Raw genomic sequence first — 19,673 nt, 5'->3', positions numbered from 1 at the left:
AGAACCTACAGAAGTACATTGATCATATAAACCGCTTACCAAGGGACTTGAGGCAGCAGAAAACCAGAATCCTTCAAGAACATGAAGAACAGTTGCTGATGGATCCACCAAACATCCAGAATCAAAGGCCAAGGCATATTGGGGCAGGGGATGCTCCAAATACACACAACGAGAGAGCTGGCATAGTATCTCCTGCTGTAGCCAATAATAATTTCAAAATTAAAAGTGGGCTAATCACTATGATCTAGGCCAATAAGTTCCATGGTTTCCCAATGGAGGACCCATTGGATCATCCAAATGAATTTGGCAGACTTTGTGGCCTAACCAAGATCAATGGTGTTAGTGAAGATGGCTTCAAGCTCAGGTTGTTTCCATTGTCTCTAGGAGACAAGGCTCATCTATGGGAGATTAAGGAATGAGATTTCAGGCTTTGCACAAAAGAACAATGAGACCTTTTGTGAGGCTTGGGAGAGGTTCAAGGGCTATCAAACAAAATCTCCACACCATGGGTTCAGCAATGACTCACTACTTAGCACACTCTACAGAGGAGTATTGCCCAAGATCAGAATGTTGTTAGACACAACTTCAAATGGAAACTTCCTCAACAAGCATGTGGATGAAGGCTGGGAACTAGTGGAGGACTTGGCTCAGTCTGATGGGAACTACAATGAGGACTATGATAGAAAAGTGAGGTTTGTTGATTCTGGACCAGATGAGAAGTATAAGAAGGATTTGATGGTTGTTAATGACAAGTTGGATAGGATACTGCTTAGCCAACAAAATACACACACATTTTCTTGGTGAAGAAGACACAACAGTTCAAGATGGGGAGAATGATGTAGCTGAGTTGTGTTATGTGCAGAACCAAGGTGGTTTCAAAGGCTATAATCAGTTTAAGCCTAACAACCTATCTTATAGAAGCACAAATGTGGCCAATCCTCAAGACCAAGTTTATCCACCTCAACCACCACTACAGCAGCACAATTATATACCAAAGCAGCAACAACAAGGTTACCAGGCCCCATTGTGTCCCCCACCAGGGTTTCAGACCAACCAAACCCAGGAACCAGACTTAAGAACTCTAATGCAGCAGTTGTTGCTTAACTAAGCAAGTCGTCAGATGGAAACAACAAAGAAGTTTGCTGAGATCAACTAGAGGATAGATTCTACCTATAATGACTTGAATATCAAGTTTGATAGCTTGAACTCCAAAGTAAAGTTCATGGAGAGCAGTATGGCCTCAACTTCTGCTCCTAAGCCTAATCCACTGCCTGGAAAAGCTATTCAAGACCCAAGAGAATACACAACCAAGGCTATCTTTGTTACTGAGGACAGTGAAGTTCAAGATGGGGAGGAGATTCAATAAGTTTCAGCTCAGAATGAAGCAGAGGACCAAACAGAGATGATACTCGACAGTATGCTCGATCCAGCACACGATCGAGTGCCTGACCGAGTCACTGGTCGAGTGATCACTACTGAGTCTAATAAGCCCACCAAGTACATTCCTCCAGCATATAAACCACCTCTGCCATTCCCAGGGCGTTTCAAAGAACAAATGATTAGGAAACTCAAGGAAAAGCTTGAGAAACAGGAATTGATGGCTATTTAACATGAAATGATTGTTGAGAAGAAAGAAGAGGAGAGAGGACCTGCCTTGGAACAGTATGAACCATATCCTCTCTATAAAGGCATGTTACTTAACATATCCAAGCAGAAGGCTAAGAATCAAGCCAAAAGGGATCTAAAAGACATTGGAACAGCTATGATTCCAACCAAGCTTGAAGATCCAGGCCCATTCAACCTACCATGCTCACTGAACTATATGCACTTCAACAAGTGCTTATGTGACCATGGAGCTTCTGTAAGTGTTATGCCCTTCTCAATAGCAGAGAAGCTAGGATATGAAGAGTTCAGGCCAAGCAACCTCTATATAAGTCTAGCTGATGGCTCTAAGAAGGATGTGGTTGGTAAACTGGAGAATCTTCCAGTGAAGATAGGCAAGGCCAGAATACCAACTGATTTCATCATCATAAAGATGGAAAAGGAGCTTGATGATCCTATCATCCTTGGGAGACCATTTTTGGTTACAGCTAGAGCTTTTATTGATGTTAAAAAGGGTATGATCAGCCTGGACATTGCTGAGGGATTTACTATGAAGTTTGATATCAAGATTCCATCAAGTCAACCCACCATTGGAGGCCAACCCTTTGTTATAGAAGATAAAGCTGATGCTGAGTCTTTCAAGGAAGAAATGGACTCTAAGGCCAAAGTTTCAGCCAATGAGGTAGTTGTTCAAGACCTCAAGGTTACAGTTCAAGAGTTGACCAATTTGGTGAAGGATCTCCAAGTGAAGCTCAACAAGAAATCTGTTAAGAAAGCAAGGCCAAGGTTTAATATCAAGAATAAGCAAGGTTCAAGTGTTATGACAGTTTTGACCAAGAACAAGGTTCATGGTGATCAAATTGAACCAGGGGGACCTCATCACCTCTCTGGTCTCAAAACCAATCTCACTGGGGAGGAAGTCCCTAAGGTATCCTTGTGAATATTAGTCTAAATTTTTAGTATTTTGGTTTTGCTTTAGTGTTTTTGTGGCCAGGAAAGAAGGAGAGATTAATCAGAGGAAAAGAGGAAGGTTCAAATGCCAACTCGACCAGCTGCTCGAGTTCTAGCACACACTCGATTGAGTGCATGCTCGAGTATGGGGAGCCATTCTACCCATCACCACCCACTCGACCAGGGCACTCGAGCTGGGGCTCGACTGGACGCCAATCTGGAGTCATAGTTGAGTACCCTCCCTCTCCACCAGAAGTTCAAATGGACCCTCAAGACACTGGATACACTTATGACAGCATGAATGAGGTTTTAGATGACTTCTTCCACAACCCATGAGGTACCACACCACCTATCTCATTGTTTATATCATTTCATTTCAAGTTTTGTTTGTTTTAGTTCTTAAATTCTCTTTCAAATTTTTATTACACAAGGGACTGTGTAATTTAAGTTTGGGGGAGGGTTTAAGACAACACTTAACATTATTTTCTATTTTCTTATTTCAATGCATTAAATATATTGGTACTTAAATTTCATCTAAGGCATAGAAAAAACAAAAACAAATTGAAAAATTTTCACAAAAATCTTTAAATAAAAAAAATAAAGTATTCATGTAGTTTGCATTGCATATTAAGATCTTGTTAGCATGTTTCATATAAGAATGTTTCATATATTGTATTAGAGATGTATGATGAGTTTAACCTTAACTTTTAGTCTCCTCACGTTACATGTGTCTTTATTGTTGACATGTGTCTTGAGATATTTTAATTCGATCCAATCTTCTTCTCTAAGTGATGCAATGTTGGGCCAGTTGGACTTTCTTTAGTCTCTGTAAACTGTCGTATGTTTTGTGGGTTTTTTTGCTCGGTTGTTGTGTACTGTTTATATCAATAAAATCTTCAATTGGGAAAAAAAAAACAGAACCTAAAAACAACGAGAAAAACAAAATATTTCGTTTATATAATAATTACTCTAGTGTTGAGAGTTCTGTCTGACTCAACTCTACAACTCAATGGTTGGTTGGTGTATAACAACGCCTTCATCTATGCGAGTTCGAGTAGAGTCATTTGGTAATGGTGATGGTGGTGGTGGAGATGATGATGAGTTTGATTAGAGTTTAAACTAAAAATAAACCCTAATCATAACAAGTGAGGTATTCTTAAATACCTTTTTTTCTATTAGTTTTATTTTAATGAAGTCATATATTTTTTTAATTGTTTCAGAAATGATGAAATTCGAATAGAATCGAACAATAGAAGAAGTTCTAAGAAAATCGTTGCAACTTTCGTAGGAGTTCCTGAAACCATTTTTATTATAGAAATGCTACCCAACTGGTATTTCTTTATACAAAACTTGTTTACAATTATGTATTAACAGTCTTTCGCTCCATACGATAATCGTGAGACTTAATTTTGGCTTTGTTGTTGCTGCTTCTTTTACAAAAAATCGAGAGTTCAATTTGATGGAGATAGCTAGACTTGAGAAAGCATTACTTTATTGCCTTAACAATTGTTGTATTCATGGTTCTATTCCTGATTAAATCCTAGACTACCAGTTTGCTGCCACATGTTACAGCATTTTCTGTGGACTGTTTGTAATTTATCAACTTAGAATAAACTCTGGTGTTAAGAGAGATTTAGAAAGAACTTGGAGAGCAATACACAGAGAGAGAGAGAGAGAGAGAGATCTTGGATCTGGATTTGGCGATGGGTTACGGATGGGCGATATACGAAGGCACGGTGGTGATGGTGTCACAACTACTGGAATGCTGTTTAGTATAAAACTATTGAACTGGAAGAGGGAAAACGTTTATAGGGAAGAAATGTTAAGCATTTAAGCAAAATTAGTTTATCCTTATTTAAGGACTAAGTAATATATGGAACTAAGGGCAAACAGGATGAAACCATGAGATTAAAGGTTTCCCTCAAAATGTCAGGCATTAAAAAATCGAAGATAAGGATTCATACTGCCGATAGTAACTGTGCTTTACGAAACCATGAGAGCTCTTCATTTCTAATTCCTTGAATTCGAGACTCGAAGCTCTTCTCCCATGCATAACATCTAACAAAGTTGGAGAATGCCAAGAGAATATATTATATGAAGAATAAATGGTTTAAGAATGTACCGTTCATAAAATGCTAAAAGAGAAGTAATTAAGATTATCATACTTTACAATATCCATAGATGCCAAAATCTCATTTATGATACTGACTCTTTTGTCAGTCCACTGGAGTCCTTCTTTAGTCAGTTCCCGCATTCTTCTTACAATCAGAGTCTATTTATCAAGAAACAGAATAGGCGGACTTGTATGTAAACAGATGCAATTACCACAACTTTTACAATTGAAAACTAGTCAAAAGCACATAACGAAGCTGGAACATGTAACGTGAGGAGACTAAAAGTTTTCCGTCATCATCCTTCGCCGTTGAAGCCATCGATTCCGCCGGAGAATGAAACTAACGTCGACTAAAGATCGAAGATAGATTCTTTTGTGTTTCTCCGACAACTGCAAAACAGAAGTGAAGATCTAATACGGATCCATTAATCTCAAAAGAGAAAAAGATCTCCGATTAATCCACCTCTGTTGACTAAAAACCAGTCGAAGCTTAAACATAAAAGTACAGCTAAAGGCAATAGTAATAAGCTGAGGAAAGAGCTTTGAATCTTCAACTGAAATTGCAAATCGCCTAATCTTTATCCGTAAACTTTAAACCCAAAGGATAGGTTGGAATTGAACCCTCATGAGCAGAGATGTCACTGTTACGCACCAACACACACATCCGATGAGATTTTAACTAAAAACAATCAACGGTCTAAACGAAACCGTGATAAAAAAACAAAAAAAAAAGCAAACCGACATGCCGGAGAAGAGAGAAGGCAAAAAACAGAAATAAACCGAACTACGTCGGGTTGAAACCTTAAGCTAGCCATCACTGTTGTATGAGCCGAAGATGCTAGACAAGAACCGACCATGCACTGCTGTGAAAGTCAGTCCATGTCGAGCAAAAGCCGGATACCACACCGGACGGCAAGCCAAACACCGTCGTTAAAGAAATTGGACGATGTTGGAAATGGAAGTCAGCCACCACTGTTAAAGAAACCAGATGATGCTGGATGAAAAGCCAAAAAAAGATTTGGACGGCAAATCAAACGGGAAAAGCTTCCTCTCTCTTTGAAAAATTTTGAGAGAGAGAAAAGAGAGAGAAACCTTCCCATGAGATCTGTTTAAGATATGTTTTTATTAAAACCAAAAAAAAGATATATGTTTTTATTGCTCTGCTTTTGGATGATTTCACTATTGAATATGAGACCAAGTAGGCCCATTTACTTAATTAAAAAAAAAAAAAAAAACCCCAGGGATCAATACTAAGTAACTAACTGATTTATCGGTAAAAAAAAGACCAAAACGTAACATCCGGTTACCCGGAATGGGATCCATTGGAGTTGCGATTGAAATTAGAAAATTTGATTCCAGTGCTCATCGAGAATGGAGACGAAGGAGATAGAGAAGCTGTGCCAGAGGTGCAAACAAAGCTACTCAGATTCTTCAAACGACGCTTCCTCTTGCCGTTTTCACCCTTCCTTCTTTGTTTGTCGTCGCCACGATGACCAGAAAAGGTGGTTTCCTAAAATCTGCTTACAATCCTAAACAACAGCTTGATCCCCTACCCTATACAGATTTATGAAATGGGTTTTTGAAAGCAATCAAATTAGCATGTATTAATTTGTGTATCCAAGGTTCTGGATCTGTTAGCTAATTTAGTGGATTTTGGTCAATTCGTTGTAGCCAATAATGGTGAAGTGAGAGCTGATCATTATCTCAGTCAGTTTAATGGCTTTTTTTTGTTGCATCATTAGGGTCGAAAAGTGCATGTTTTTTTTTTCTTTTTCTTGAAACTAGCTCTTAAGCCTTCTTTGCAGATACTTAGCTACTTTTGTTGTATTTGCCTTACCCATTTAATAATACTCTTTAAATCAAGTTTGTTTACCAATTCCTGATCTGCTCTAGTAATATTAGTTCCAAGTTTAAATGAGATAGTCTGAGATTTTGGCATAATCATGAAGCTGTATAATGATTGTAATCTCTCTTAAACCTAGAATACTTCCAAGGACTGGAGGTTCCTAGTGGCTTACATTTTTTCTTGGGAAATCAAGATATTGTTTATCCTAAGGTTAACGGAACTAGTAAAGAGCGGGTGAAGATAAATCTTAGAGGATATTATCTGATTCTCTGATTCTCTGTTCCTTATTGATCTTTATTAGTCTGTTCTCTTCTCCTTGGTCTTTTGTTATTTACTTACATCCTCGGCTTTTGGTGTTCTCTGTTCCACATAGCAAAAGCTAATGAGCTCTTATTGTTATGTGCAGCAAATGAGTTTATTCCTGATGTTCATGCTTCTTAGTTTTTGCATTCATATTCTCGCTGGTTCCTGAGATTCGTTATTTCATGTCTATTGTATAAGGTGAACTAACTGATTATATATTCATTCACAACCGTCGCTCCTACGTGGAGAATCCGACTAGAGTATGATGCCATCTGTTTGATTACTTTTGTATTTTTTTACCAAGAGCTTTAGACAAACTTTTTTTTTTTTTTTTTTTTTGAACTAAGAGCTTTAGACAAACTAAAACTTGTTTTTTGTCAAGAATAAAGGTATTATGAATTGAAACCAGAATATCCACCATATTGCAGCCAAGTTCTACGACTGTTGCGGAGCAGAGGATCCTAATGCACCAGGTTGTGTCACCAGTCCTCACATTTCATATGATGACTAATAAATATATAAATGAGCTCTCACGACCCTTTTTCTTTGAAACATTTTGTAAAAAATCTCACATTTCTTAGTGTTCTTGTAAAACAAAAGACTTAGCTTGTGATCTTGCTGCAGTTTTGCACATTGGCTACAGCGTAAACTGTTTTATTGCATCTTAGTTGGGTTTTGTGAATAGGGGTGTCTGAATTTTTTGACGTGAGAATTTTCGCTAGGGATTTGGACGATTACAGTCTATTTGGTTGTTCGTACACTAGTGGTCTTGTTATCAGTGAATGCTTGTAAAAGAGAGTGAAATTATGAATTGGTCTGATAGTTTTTTTTAAATCGATCAATCTGATCATTATTGTTTTTTTCAATGAATACATTTTCTTTAGTTAACACGGAGAATTAAAATCTAAATAAAACATATTTTAAAATATAAATATCTTGTCTTCTAAGGAAAATACCAAAATCATAAGACAAAAATATTCTACTTGGAAATATCAAACATAGAGGTAGTTTTGAACCTCTATTTGTCTCTTACTTTATGTATAACTTAATAAAAAAAAAAGGTAAATTACATAGAATAGAAACTGTTCATGTTTTTTATTCATCTTTTGGCAAAGTCAAACACAACTTTTATAGAATAGCCACAAGGTATTTTTTTAGACCAAAATATCCGTAACTAAACTAGATGATACAGTAATTATATATGGGTAGTTAGTTTTTTTCGTCAGCTTCAAAGAAAATATAAATAAAAAATATGAAATATTAGATAATATAAATTTATTATTATTTCTTCAACCTCTTTTGTTTTCACATTTTTTCTCTTTCTATCGTTATAACTATTTTTTATTTTTGTCCTTTTAATTACAATTCATTTTTCTCTATTTTTTAAGACCCATTTTCATAACTTTTTTTTTTATTTGAATCGTACCGTTAAAAATGATTCGTATATGTGTTAACATTAACATTTGCATGTGTTATGTGTACGTATATGGTAATAAATTATATACATTTGTGTACGTAAATATTAAAATGATTTGTATACTTATGTGTACGTATATGGTAATAATTAGTACGTACATGGTAATAATTTGTGTACAAGATTGTATATATATATGAAATTACAAGGATGGAGTTTTTCTACAAAAAAAAACATATATAAGGAGGAAGTGTATATAATAGTACACAATGTCGTACATGTACCCTACATCACTATACTAAATACATATATACGATATACGCAACATTTTACACTAAACATATACTACTTAGTGCAATTTTACATTCTAAATTCAAATTTTATTTCAAACTTTTCTATCTCACATACATTTTTTCTTTTACATTCTTACACTTATGATTACAAATTGCAATTACATTTTCACATAGATTTCAACACTTATGATCAGTTCCTTCTTTGGCTTAGATCCCCTTCTAATGAACCAAAAATAAAACCCTTGAAGGTTATTGCGGCTCAAGCAGCGGTTTATACAATTTGCCATGAGAGAAATGCTTGCATTTTCACCGGCAATCGTACCCCAATTGCAGGTTTGAAGCTAACTAATGAAACATAAAAATATCAACAATGTCAACAACTACATTGACATTTGAAATCATGTCCTACAATACCTCACTAGTGGTCACAAGTTATTTTAATGTACGTACATATGAACGTGTACGTACATATGAACACACAAGTTGTTTACAAACAAAACATTCAAAACATGTACGTACACTAGTTATTTTAATGTAACATTCAAAATATGTACTTATGTGAGAAATGCGATGGCAATCATCATAAAACGAATTATGTCATTCAATCTTGTTTGAGACTAATTAGGGAGAGAAGTGAAACAATCACACATAAAGATATGTATAACTGAAGCAATAACACATTCTCTCACTGTATTCACACAATTACAAATAAACTCACTGTTGAACATGGTTATAGAGGTGTTAAACCCATCGTTGAACATAGTTATAGAGGTGTCAAAAATATAAGCTATGTATGTTGCAGTTTGGTGTACGTACATAACGTTCTTTTATTTAGTGTATGTTGCAGTTTGGTGTATGTAAATAACGTTCTTTTGCATAGTGTATGTCCACAAATCCGTTTTAATGAAGGACATTATTGTAATTTTGTAGTCATCTTCAACATATCTTTTTCTACAACCCTAGCTAATATTGTCGTTGTTGTTCACGAGAAATTTTCTCTTTTTCTTCTTCTCGTCAGAGTTCTACACACCCATACACATCAGAAATTTCCTCCCCTTCTTCTCACCAGAGTTCTACACATCAAAACTCACCGAAATTTTCCTCCACTTCTTCTTATCGCTGGAATTATACACACCCAAACTCATTAAATCTTCTAAGACATCCAAACACGCCGGAATTATACACATAATAGTTTGGTGTACATAATATTTTGTTTAATGTACATAATAGTTTGGTGTACGTCCATTATGTTCATTTGTTTAATGTGTACGTCCATAAGTCTGTTTTTAATAGAGGATAAAATTGTATTTTTGCACTCTTCTTCAACATTGGTATCTTCTGCAACCCTAATATTGCAGCCATGTTCACAGCTCCTCTTGAACCTTGTTTTTCTTTACAGTTTAATGTAATTTACACCTAAACCTTGTAAATCTAACATATAGTAGCATATTTTAAATTCAAAAACTAAAATTTTTGAGTTTTTAATTTGTTTGGAAAAACCAATGAAGCAAATCATAATCATTTTTCTTTTCTTCTCCTCGCCGGAGTTCTACACAGCAAATCAAAATATTTCTCCTCCTCTTCTTCTTCTTCTTCTTGCTGGAGTGCTAAACACAATTTTGTTTCATCGGAATTTCTTACTATTATTCTCTCAGTTTCCTGTTTTTTATGCGAAGGAAGAAGAACCAAATACTTAAGATAACTTTCAATTATATTTTTATTTTTTAATTAACCGAACATGGCACCTTTGAGTAATGACACCAAACTATAATTTTCTAATTATAGGGTATTTTTGTCTTTTTTTTTAGGGTAGTTATTCTGTGAAAAGTGAAATTGACTTTGTCAATTCATGAGAGAAAATGTTTATTTGGTGTGATTTGTGAAAATTTATTATAAAAAAAACTTGTGGTTTTTACGAGAGTTTTAAATTAAAAAATACATGTCAAATTTTATTGATGTGAATATTTGGATTTTGACCGTAAGTCTTTTTGTAAGTTAAGAGTTTGATCTTATGCGTCTCATTTTACAACACAAGTTATATCATGTGACACCTTTTTAACTTGCTATTTCACTTTACGACACCCATATTTTCTTTTTACATCGGGTAAATAGTGTTGTTCTAGTTTCAAAAAGAACACCATATAGTACTTTGTCTTAGAATAGGGACATAATATTCAATATTGTTCTAGTTTCATCAATCATCATGATATATCATGGTTTTTACGGTTTTTAACGATGATATAAAAAGTGTTTTAGTGTCTTTTCGATGTATTTTTAGGTTTTTTTATGAATTCTAACAGTTTTTCTAAGATTTTGGCACAAATAGAACAAAGTGAAGTAATTTGGAACGTTTTGGAGCATTGAACAAAAGGAAATCAACTTAAAGACAATAAAAAGTGATGGTGTCGATTGACATCACCTTTGGTGTCAATCAACACCCCGTTTAACCGACACAACAAGGCCTAAGTTTAAAGATTTAAAAAGTGGCCCCAAAGTTTTCCTAATTGCAACATTAGTCCATGGATCGTTACTTACCAATCTCTATTGACTATGACTCTCGGATTCTCAACCACGACTCTTTGGAAACTCGTCTAACACTCGATGGAAACTTGTCTAACACTCGATGGAAACTCGTCTAACACTCGGATTCTCGACCACGATTCTTAGGAAACTCGTCTAACGTACTGCTACCGTAGCTTCTAATGTATCACTACTGTAGCCGCTAATGTACCACGTACTGCTCTCGGACCGCCGCATGTACCATATGTGTAGCGGGTCCGCTGGTCTGGTCCTGATATTCGTGGTACCACCCACGATTTCCGGAGGCGTTCATTACATTTATATTGCCGATGACTTTTGAGATTCTAGTATTAATTTACAATTTTTTTATGTAAATGGTTTTCTTGCAAAAAAAATATTTGAAGGGTTTTTTTTGCACAAAACCCTAAAGTTAATGATACATATTTTTAGGGAGCGAGTTACACTGTAAACGAAGATATACAATCAACAGATTATTTCAATTTCTTGTGGTATTTCCACAACTGTGAATCTGCTTATCAAAGTCCACTACTGTTTCCTTGTAGATAGTAGGGATATGTTGTCGTTCATCACACAACAGCAGTACACCAGCTTTTACAATCAGAAAATAAACATGAAGAATTGAAGATTAATGAGTGCCCCGTTGTTTTTTTTTTAAATTAATGAATAATAAATAATAATAATAAATACACTACAGCTAGTGGTCTCATACCCACTAGTCACCTAACCACAAACACATCCAACAGCGGAAATAACAGATATCAATACCAATAAATAATCCAATCATAATCCAATAACCGATATTAATTGCAAATCATAAACTAATGATCCAAACATCATAAACCAGAGAACCAGCAATCCTAAACAATATTCTAGGACTCAACTCTAGCAAACTAACATAAGCCAGACAACCAAGCGAACCACTAGAACATCCTCCTCTTAATTGCCTTGATTCCACGATCACACTTTGCCTGTACCTGCACCACAAACGCAAATTGCAATGCATGAGTATTTTATAAACAATCAATAAGGCAATCCTCCCATCTACTGGGCTATACACACAAGCAATAGAGTCATCTCTAACCATCAATAAACAATCAACAATCAACAATACCAATCTAACAAGCCTAACAATACAAAACAAGCAAATCAGAGATTTCTCCAGCTTAGATAAGCCATGGTCATACACTTGCCTTTGCCAAGAAGATTTTGAACCTTAAACACGCAGGAAAACACTTCTAGAAGCCTCCTACAACGTCCTAAATCTCATATCTCAGCAGGAAAGCAACCAATCCACAGAAAAATCACCAAGAACACTAAGAACACTCTTTCCACTTTTCCTTTGCCCAAAACGCAGCGTTTCACTTAAACTCGTCCGCAAAAAACACCCTTGCATCGGTCGTATGTTGGTTCACGAATGTTACAATTCTCCCCCACCAATTTATATTCATCCTCGAATCTCGATCAACCCTCAGCCAAGGACTCCCGTGCTACCGTCTCCACGGCCTGCACTCCTCTGACCGACATACGAAAGGTCACCTCTAGGCGATAGACTCACGCTCTAGGCATTATTTGCTCTCGACATTTGGACTCTCCTTTTTACTCACAGGCCTAAACCTTGAGTTTTTTATTGGCTCCTCATCAGACCAAAGCCTGCATGCCATAATATTGGCTCCTCATCGGGTCTAAGCTCGCATGTCATAATGTATATAAGGGAGTCCAATACTCGTCTCTCGGGTTGCCACCCTACAGCGCGCCCCCGGATTGTCATCCGAAGTCGATATACCAGCCATACTCCCAAGCTACAAAGTCTTAGAATATGATGGTACTAGGAGAACCTAAGTTCCCCAAGAGTCGAGAGCAAACAATTCTGAACACGTCTAAGTCCTTTCTGTGGCTCGCGTAAGACAACCCGATGCCCTACAAACCACATATCCCCTCACTGGGATACCTCATGACCACACCAAGATCATCCCACTGCCCAACGGGCTGCCACAAAGGCCAAACACATGTCCTAAACAGGACCACCACCAAGGCCAAACAAATGTCCTAAACATGACCGCCACCAAGGCCAAACAAATGTCCTAAAAAAGGACCGCCACCAAGGCCAAATAAATGTCCTAAAAAGGACCGCCACCAAGGCCACTCGTCCCGAAGGACCATCACAAAGACCATATGTCCCGGAGGACCGCTTTAACAGGCACTCTGGCTAAATAGCCCGCCACAAAGGCCACACTGTGGTTAAACAGCCTGCCACAAAGGCCACACTGTGGCTAAACAGCCTGCCACAAAGGCCACACGAGCCCTCTCCAAGGGTCTCCGCCACTAAAAATGGACAAATTCTAACTCACATAAAACTTTCCATTATTTGCACTTTCCACTTCTGGAAACTTTCCACTTATAGAAACTTCTCAAACAGAAACCTTTCCTCCAACACACTGCCTCGCGGAAAATTTGTACCCAAACACCACCTCATCTTGTTACTTAGTCGCAAAACCAACCATCCCAAGCGACCAAGTAAACAAGAGAGATGGGCTGGAGTACTCCATTCCCGCTCCAGCCACGGATTACAGATAGGACCAGGCTAGGCAAGCTCAAGTTGCGGCTTGCTTCTCATACCACTTCTTAAACCTTGCCTTCATCTTCGCCTCAGGCTCCTAGGTCTGCTCCTCCACACCATCACAGTCCCAAAGGACTCTCATCAAATGAATCTTCTTCTTCCGAAGTTCCTTGATCCTCCTCTCGAGAACCCTCACTGACCTCGCCTCCAAAGTCATGTTAGGTTGAAGATCCTCAGGAATCTTAGCCAACAACTGATCATCCTAGTGGAGACACTTCCGCAACATAGACACATGGAAAACTTTATGGAATGCACGCATAACCTCAGGTAACTCCAGTCTATATGCCACTGGTCCAACTTGCTCAATCACTCTGAACGGACCCATATACCTCGGACTCAACTTAGTCTTAGTCAATGCCCTGTTCGGACCCCGCAACATGGCCATCTTGAGGTACACTCTATCTCCAACCTGAAACTCAAGATCTCTCCTCCTCCTATCGGCATAACTCCTCTGCCGATCCTGAGCTTCCTTTATGTTCAGCTTGAGAACCCGAATCTTCTCCGAAGTCTCCTGAACAAAATCTGCCCCGTACATGCTCCTCTCCCCCACCTGAGTCGAGCATAACAGTGTACGGCATGACCTCCCATACAAAGCCTCATAAGGAGCCATGCCAATATTCGCCTGGTAACTATTGTTGTAAGCAAACTCTACCAAGCTCAAATGATCTACCCAATGGCCACCCCAATCCAGCACACACATCCTCAACAAATCCTCCAACATCTGGATCGTCCTCTCTGACTGTCCATGTGTCTAGGGATGATAAGTTGTACTCATATGCACCTTAGTGCCCATCTCTGCCTGAAATGCCCTCCAGAACACCGAAGTGAACTTGGAATCCCTATCAGACACTATGCTCGATGGCACCCCATACAACATGACTATCTCTTTCACATACTTCTTAGCCAAGACCGCTGCTCCATCAGTCTTCTTAATGGCCAGAAAATGTGCCGACTTAGTCAACCGGTCCACAATGACCAAAATAGCATCATACGTCCTGGACACTGGCAAACCCACCATGAAGTCCATAGTAATCATATCCCACTTCCACTCTGGAATGGGAAGACTCTTCAGCTACCACCTGGTACCTAATGCTCAGCCTTCACTAGCTGACACACATCGCACCTCGCAACCCAACTAGCTATGTGATAGTACCTCTTGAGATCTCGGTACATCTTAGTCGCTCCCGGATGAATAGAGAACATGCTAGCATGAGCCTCTCTCAGAATCTCCTGCCTCAACTCCTCATCCTTGGGTACACAGATCCGCCCATGCACCAGAATAGTACCATTAGCCAAAACCTGATACTCTGAGTCAACATCCTTGATATGTCTATATTTTGTCTCTCCTTAGCTTATTTTTATCATGCATTTAGCTAGGATAACTCATTGGTTTGCATCGTTTTCTAGTTTTTTTCTATACACTTTGCACGTCTAGGTAGCTCTTGCATCATCCTTGCATACATTGTGCATTTTGAAGTATTTCAGGTATTTAGGAAACGTTGGAAGCTATTCTCGTCCGAGCCATGGTCACCACCTTCATTCTCGTCCGAGCCATGGTCACCATCTTCGTTTCGTCCGAGCCATGGTCACCATCTTCATTCTCGTCCGAGCCATGGTCACCATCTTCATTCTCGTCCGAGCCATGGTCACCATCTTCGTTTCGTCCGAGCCATGGTCACCATCTTCATTCTCGTCCGAGCCATGGTCACCATCTTCGTTTCGTCCAAGCCATGGTCACCATCTTCATTCTCGTCCGAGCCATGGTCACCATCTCCGTCTCGTCCGAGCCATTGTCACCATCTCCGTTCCGTCCGAGCTATCCGTCCAAGCCATGCTCCTCAGCCTTCCATCCGAGCTATGATGACATTGGATTCCATTCGACGCACATGGACTTGATCGCACATGTCGGGAAGAAAGACGTTTGGTTTCACATGCTTCAGGAGATTACCGAACCGACGCTTTACCTTGTCGTTTTAAGTTTTAGGGCTTTCCATGTTGGACTACTATATATACATTTTGTTAAGTCTTTGCGGAGACATCTTATCTTTTAATCTCGTTTTCGTTCCCAGAAGGTTTTTAACCTAGCATCCAAAACACGTTCTCAGACTTGTATTCCGATATCGTTGAGATTTATTGAGATTTTGCATTTGATTCCTTCTACAAAGTTGTTAATCTTATTTTTATCTATCTTATTATGCTTGATTCAATGATTTCTGTGTTTGCATCCTTGACTATGATTTTCGGATCTGAGTAGTGTGGTAGTTCCTGAGGATGGGATAGATTAGGTGGAGGATCTTAGGATGTAGAGTGTTTAAGCTTTGATTGTAAAATTCCCTTCTGGACTAGAGTTAGAATTACTTGTTTCTCTCTGATCAATTGGAACTAGGTTCGAGACATTTCCGCACCCAAAAGGTGTTTGATGAAATGTCTGACCAACTAGTGCCAGAGACTTACGTTCCTAGCCTAAGAGATTAGTTGTCTAGGATGTTTGTTGACACGAATGAACTTGTCTGTCATGCCTGCTCGACCACGTTTCTCTAGCGAGAGCTAGGTATGGAAGTGGTTGCGTCTGAGTAGCTTTTGCCAAGAGATTGGATTAGCTAAGTTGTGATGTTCATTGTTTAGGGATACTTTGCTTATGGTATGTTAAACACTCCTTAGACTAGAATACTCCACCGACATCAATTACCCCATCCTTAGGACTTCTTTCTTTCTGATTTTATTACATTCTTGGAACTGTTTCATTTGTTCATGCTTAGAATCGTTTGCGTTTTTATTCACTTTCGCTTCTTGTCATGCATTCTTGTTTCTTGTTCTGTGACTCATTTCCATTTCGCATTTTGATCATTCTAGGACTCTTAGATAAAAACACTCTTTGAATTGGCTTAACTTGTGATTCCTTGATTGCATCTTGATTGCTAGCAACATCCCATTTGGATTGACACCTTAAATACTACAACACTTAAGGTTAATTGAACCTGCTAGGAGACACAAAAATCTTAGTATCAATTTGGCGCCGTTGCCATTTGGGATTCGTATTGTTACATTTGAGATTTCAAGTTTTGCAAGATTAAGTTCTGTTACACTTATCATTCTGAGTACTGACTTGTTTTGGTTGTTTGCTTGTTTGTTTTGCATCTCAGGAACCTGTTGATTGCAACCTTGCATGCACACCAGATCAAGAGGGCATCAGAATCTCCTTCCTGTGATCGACGAAATCAACCGGTTGCAACGCCCACGACAAGCTCGTCAACCCGTTGAGCATCTCGCACACGTCACTATGGAACAACAGCATGAACCACATCAGGGACCGCGAAACATTGGTGCTGGGGATGCACCGAACACTCACACTCAACGTGCTGGAATCGTCCCTCCCGCCGTGCCGAACAACAACTTCGAGATCAAAAGTGGTCTGATTACCATGATCCAAGGAAACAAGTTTCACGGGTTGCCTATGGAGGATCCACTCGACCACTTGGACGAGTTCGACCGTCTTTGTGGTCTCACCAAGATCAACGGCGTGAGTGAGGATGGTTACAAGTTGCGCCTCTTCCCTTTCTCCCTGGGAGACAAGGCTCATCAATGGGAGAAAAACCTTCCCAAGGGCTCAATCACCACCTGGGATGGCTGCAAGAAGGCATTCTTGGCCAAGTTTTTCTCTAACTCCAGAACGGCACGTCTCAGGAATGAGATTTCCAGTTTCACTCAGAGGAGCTCAGAATCATTCTGTGAAGCCTGGGAGCGTTTCAAGGGTTACCACAGCCAGTGTCCACACCATGGTTTCAGCAACGAGTCACTGCTGAGCACTCTATACCGTGGTGTACTTCCAAAAATCCGCATGCTGCTTGACACTGCTTCCAACGGTAATTTCTTGAACAAAGAGGTTGAGGAAGGATGGCAATTGGTTGAGAATCTCGCCCAGTCAGACGGCAACTACAATGAGGATTATGACCGCACATTTCGCGGCGACGCTGGGTCTGAAGAGAAGTACAAGAAGGACCTCAAGAATGTAAATGAGAAGCTTGACCGTATCTTGCTGAGCCAGCAGAGGAGCGTCCACTTCGTCTCTGAGGACGACCCTTTCCAAGTTCCAGATGGGGAGGGTGAGCAGAGTGAAGAGATCAGCTATGTTCAGAATCAGGGTGGCTACAACAAAGGTTACAACCCCTACAAGACGAATCCCAATTTGTCTTACCGAAGTACCAATGTTGCTAATCCACAAGATCAGGTGTACCCTCCTCAACAACAACAGCAAGGGCAACAAAAACCTTTTGTGCCTTACAATCCGGGATTCGCTCCAAAACAACAGTTCCAGCAGGGTTACCAAGCTCCCTCGGGACCACCACCAGGATTCCGCCCTCAACCAGTTCAGCCTACACCAACCCCAGATCAAGAACTGAAGCATATGATGCAACAAATTCTTCAGGGTCAAGCTAGCGGTTCCATGGATACTGCAAAGAAGTTCGCTGACCTAAGTCAGCGGATGGAATGTTCCTACAATGATCTGAACGTCAAATTCGAAACTCTGAATTCGAAGATAAGGTACATGGAGGGCCAATCGGTTTCTACTTCTGCACCAAAGCCTGGCCAATTCCCAGGTAAAGCTGTTCAGAACCCCAAGGAGTTTGCCAGTGCCATTACGCTAAGAAGTGGGAAAACATTGCCTCCCAGGCAAGGAGTACCAGACGTCACTGAGGACAGTGCGGAATTAGATGGGGAGGATTTTGGTCAGGATGACACTCAGATGGAGAACCCCGTCGAGGCAGTCAAAGATCCAATCGAGCCAGTGAAGCAATCCGAGCCTGAAGCTGTTAAGGAGCCTGCTGTTCCTGAAGACAGACCTGCGAAGTTCATCCCTCCACCGTACAAGCCTCCTCTACCATTTCCAGTGAGGTTCAAGAAGCAGCTTACTGAGAAGTACAAAGCCTTGTTCGAAAAGCAAGTCAAGGAGATTGAGTTGAGAATGCCATTGCTAGATGCATTCGCACTTGTTCCTCACTACCAGAAATTCCTCAAGGACTTGGTGATGGAGAGATCAAAAGAAGTTCAAGGCATGGTGGTACTAAGTCTTGAGTGCAGTGCAATCATCCAGAAGAAGGTTGTACCCAAGAAGCTCAAAGATCCTGGATCATTCACTCTTCCCTGCTCCATTGGACCCATGTCTTTTGAGAGGTGCTTATGTGATCTTGGCGCTTCAGTGAATCTGATGCCATTCTCTGTGGCTAAGAGGTTGGGTTTCACAAGGTTTAAGGGATGCGACATCTCCCTCATCCTTGCAGATAGATCAGTGAGACTTCCACATGGTATCTTAGAGGACTTACCTGTCAGGATCAGAGACGTGGAAGTACCAACTGACTTCGTGGTTCTGGAGATGGATGAAGAACCTAAAGATCCTCTGATTTTAGGAAGACCGTTCCTAGCGACTGCTGGAGCCATCATTGATGTCAGAAATGGCAAGATTGATCTTAATCTGGGCGATGACTTCATCATGAAGTTTGATATCAAGGATACTTTGAAGAAGCCAACAATAGGAGGACAAGTCTTCTATATTGAAGAGATGGATAAGTTGGCTGATGAGCTGTTGGAGGAACTAGCTGAGGAGGATCATCTCAAAACTGCTCTAACCAAGGATGGAGAAGAAGGGTTCCTGCATGGGGAGACAACTTGTTACAAGAATATGCTAGATTCCCACAGAGAAACGGATGGATCAGAGGAATTCGAGCAGATATCTGACGCAAAGGAGGTACGTGCAGTTGAGACAGAGAGTTCAGAACGTGATATCTCCCACTCGACCGCGATCATTCCAGACTCCCGTGCTGATGACTGGTCGGAACTGAAAGCTCCGAAGGTAGAACTCAAAACTCTCCCTTCCGGACTCAGGTACGTTTTTCTGGGAACCAATTCTACTTATCCTGTCATAGTGAATGCTAGGTTGAGTGATGATGAATTGGGGTTGCTAGTCACTGAGCTAAAAAAGTTTAGAAAGGCCATAG

The 19,673-nt window shown here is 39.6% G+C and overlaps 2 non-coding genes and 1 pseudogene across 3 annotated transcripts; 1 reads left to right on the top strand and 2 right to left on the bottom strand.

Annotated features, from left to right (window-relative positions):
- Positions 1-405: 405 nt before the first annotated feature.
- On the bottom strand, positions 406-512 carry LOC147925436 (small nucleolar RNA R71). Its single transcript, XR_015585531.1, has one exon. It is a non-coding gene; the product is annotated as a small nucleolar RNA R71 (small nucleolar RNA).
- Positions 513-5,909: 5,397 nt separating this feature from the next.
- On the top strand, positions 5,910-7,497 carry LOC104773313 (uncharacterized; annotated as a pseudogene). Its single transcript, XR_015583718.1, has 2 exons — positions 5,910-6,168; positions 7,205-7,497. The product of XR_015583718.1 is annotated as an uncharacterized LOC104773313 (transcript).
- Positions 7,498-17,356: 9,859 nt separating this feature from the next.
- On the bottom strand, positions 17,357-17,463 carry LOC147925435 (small nucleolar RNA R71). Its single transcript, XR_015585512.1, has one exon. It is a non-coding gene; the product is annotated as a small nucleolar RNA R71 (small nucleolar RNA).
- Positions 17,464-19,673: the final 2,210 nt, after the last annotated feature.

The sequence above is a fragment of the Camelina sativa genome, chromosome 16 (assembly GCF_030686135.1).
Source record: "Camelina sativa cultivar CO46 ecotype springtype chromosome 16, ASM3068613v1".
NCBI classification, from domain to species: Eukaryota; Viridiplantae; Streptophyta; class Magnoliopsida; order Brassicales; family Brassicaceae; genus Camelina; species Camelina sativa.
The sequence above is the reverse complement of the archived record's forward strand: the minus strand, read 5'-3'. Positions and strand labels throughout refer to the sequence as shown.